The sequence below is a fragment of the Mandrillus leucophaeus genome, unplaced genomic scaffold, assembly GCF_000951045.1.
Source record: "Mandrillus leucophaeus isolate KB7577 unplaced genomic scaffold, Mleu.le_1.0 Scaffold38, whole genome shotgun sequence".
NCBI classification, from domain to species: domain Eukaryota; kingdom Metazoa; phylum Chordata; class Mammalia; order Primates; family Cercopithecidae; genus Mandrillus; species Mandrillus leucophaeus.
The window spans coordinates 2396512-2400141 of record NW_012104031.1 but is presented as its reverse complement, the minus strand read 5'-3'; positions in this window follow the sequence as shown (position 1 = coordinate 2400141).

The window sequence follows — 3630 nt, the reverse complement described above, 5'->3', positions numbered from 1 at the left end:
TTTCTAGTTTCTTAAGGCAGAAGCTTTGGTTACTGACTGAAAACATGTCTTATTTTTTTAAATTTTTATTTTTATTTTTGAGATGGAATTTCCCTCTGTTGCCTAGGCTGAAGTGCGATGGTGTGATCTCGGCTCACTGCAACTTCCACTTCCCAGGTTCAAGTGATTCTCCTGCTTCAGCCTCACAAGTAGGTGGGTTTACAGGCGCGTACCACCAGAGCATGGGACAGACATCGCATAAAAAATTTGGTTCCTCAAATTCAAGGTTTTTCTGCTCATAACACAACCCATTGCCCGTGAGTATCATTTGGCCATCCTTGCATTGCCTTTGAGAATTAGGATCTGGGCAACTGGTACGAAAATGCTGATACACTTGGATATTGTCCTTGATAAGAGTAATAAACTGTCCTCTGACTCACATGTCATGTGTCTTCTACCAGCATCCATGAAAACATGGGGGGAGGGGGGCGTACTTAGCTTGCAAGTAGGGTAAAACTAAGGATACTTCACAGTTCTTTACGTCATCTTACTTGTTTTTTGTTTGTCCTATCCCCATCTCTTTTTTTCCTCAAAATTTTTGCTATCCTTTGGATTATTTTTGTGATTTCATTTTATATCTACTATTAGCTTATTAACTATACACCATTTTTTAAAAGACTTTTACTTGATTTCCTAGGGATTATAGTATACATCTTTCTTACTACAGTTTACTGTCAGTAGTTTTTTTTGTTTTTGCTTTTTGTTTTGTTTTTTTGTTTTTTTGAGATGGAGTTTTACTCTTGTTGCCCAGGCTGGAGTACAGTGGCATGATCTCAGCTTACTGCAACCTCTGCCTCTCAGGTTCAAGCGATTCTCCTGCCTCAGCCCCTGAGTAGCTGGGATTACAGGTGTCCACCACCATGCCCAGCTAAGTTTTGTATTTTTGGTAGAGATGGGGTTTCACCATGTTGGCTAGGCTGGTCTTGAACTGCTGACCTCAGGTGATCCACCTGCCTTGGCCTCCCAAAGTGTTGGGATTACAGGTGTGAGCCACCATGCCCAGCCTACTTTCAGTAGTATTTTAACTCTCCATGTATGCTATGAGAACCTTACACCTCCAATTCCTCCCTTCATTGTGTGTTTTTGTTGTTGTTTTTGTTTGTTTGTTTTAAGAGACAGGATCTTGCTCTGTCACCTAGGCTGGAGTGCAATGGCATAATCATAGCTCAGTGCAGCCTTAAACTCCTGACTCAAGTGATCCTCCTGCCTTGGCCTCCCCTATAGCTAGGACTACAGTCATGCACCACCATGCCTAGCTAATTGTTTTGTTTTTTGGATTTTTTTTTGTGTGTGTGTGTAGAGATGGGGTCTCTCTGTGTTTCCCAGGTTGGTCTCAATCTCCTGGGCTCAAGTGATTCGCCTGCCTCGGCCTCCCAAAGTATTGAGATTACATGCATGAGCCACTGTGCCCAGCCCTCTTTGTGCTCTTTTCGTCATACTTTTAGTTCTCAGTCCCATAATACATTGTTACTATCTTTGCTTTAGGCAGTTACTGAGATTCACATTGTGTGCCTAAATATTGGGTTGGGAAGTCCCATATTTTCTGTCTTATGAATTTTTTAAATTTTAACAAAATTTTGGACTAGAAATAATTTTTTGGGTCATTCTTTCTGAAAAGGTGTATGGTTTTTTGCCAAGTGGATCTTTTCTTGGCTTCTAGTTGAGACCTTTCCACACATAACTTTCCCACCCCCTCTTGAGGAAACCTGAAGCCTGATTCCATTTATGTATAGGATCCTTCTAAAGTCTTGGCTGGAGTTCAGTTTCAGGGAGTTAGCAGCAGGAAAGGCTGGAGGGAAGGTCAGTGAGGGCATTTCATTTTCTTCTCTTATTGTTGATTTCCTTAAGACACCTAAAGAAAAGAAAAAGTACTTTCTACTCCAGTCTTTCTACCTTGTTTTAATTCTAGGGTGTTCCTTTTTATCCCATTCCATTGTTAAGACAGGACATCAGGGTTTTTAAAAATATATCACCCATAATCATGCTTTCTACAATAGTCATTTCCTGTTGCCCTCTAAGCTTTGTTCATGGTACTCCACTGAGTTGACAAATCATAATTTATGATACATTTCCTTGTGAAGCTCAGCTTTTTCATTTTTACAAATTATGCCACAATAAACATCTTTGTGCATCTTTTATAGCTCATGAAGTATATTTCGATGAGCAGGTATCTATATTTTATAACAACATTTTATAGTTATTATGTATTATAAATAAGATTTAGAAAAAGAAGGACATTGGGAATGTATATACCCTGGGGGGAAAGGTCTTATGACTTTGCCTAGAGAAAAATAGATAGATTGAATTGATTATAGACTTGTTGGAGACAGGTTATTGAAAGGGAAATGTCAAAAATTTGGCTATGAATTTCAACTATGCTTTTTTCAGAGATTAGTATTTGAGGTTTAAATACCTCTTAACTGGTTTTTAAAATCTGTGTGTTGAGTCCATTCCTGAGTTGAAATTTTGACATACTTCTTCCTGTTGTGAAATCTGCTTACAAAGATTTAGGCAATGTTTTAATATATATATGGGTGTGTGTGCTTGTGTGTTGTGTAGGGATAGAGCACAATCACCACGGAGATGAGATATTCTGTAGCTCTTCATAAAGGACTTATGCCTATGCTATTTAATATAGCTGTCACTAACCATATGTGACTATTGAGTACTTAAAATGTGGCTACCAAGGCTAAGGAATGTACTTTTTGGTTTAGAAAACTTTTAAGTATGTTTGGAACAACTTGTGTATGACAGTCTACTTTTTAAGCTAGACATCTGGCCGGGCACGGTGACTCATGCCTGTAACCCAGCACTTTGGGAGGCCGAGGCGGGTGGATTACCTGAAGTCAGGAGTTCCACATCAACCTGGCCAATGTGGTGAAACCCCATCTCTACTAAAAATACAAAATTAGCAAGGCGTGGTGGTGCATGCCTGTAATCCCAGCTACTTGGGAGGCTGAGGCAGCCGAATCGCTTGAACCCAGGAGGTGGAGGTTGCGATGAGCTGAGATTGTGCCATTGCACTCCAATCTGGGCAACAAGAATGAAACTCAGTATCAAAAAATAAATAAAAAATAAAAAATAAGCTAGACCGTTAATGAAACATAAAGATCAGTATTTCTGATATAAATTTAGTATCCCAAATGAATATACAGTGGGCGTTATACACATTAGATATCAGGCCAGGCACAGTGGCTCACACCTGTAATCCTAGCACTCTGGGAGGCTGAGGTGAACGGATCACCTGAGATCAGGAGTTTTGATACCAGCCGGGCCAACATGGTGAAACCCCGTCTCTACTAAAAGGACAAAAAATTCGCCGGGTGAGGTGGCGGGTACCTGTAATCCCACCTACTCAGGAGGCTCAGTCAGGAGAATTGCTTATTGCTTGAACCTGGGAGGTGGAAGTTGCTGTGAGCCGAGATCATGCCACTGCACTCCAGCCTGGATGATAGAGTGAGACTCTGTCTCCAAAAAAAAAAAAAAAAAAAAGACTAAGTGCAAATAAAATAACTAAAGTATCTCAATAATTTTTTATGGCTGGGCGCAGTGGCTCACTGTAATCTCAGCACTTTGAGAGGCCAAGGTGGG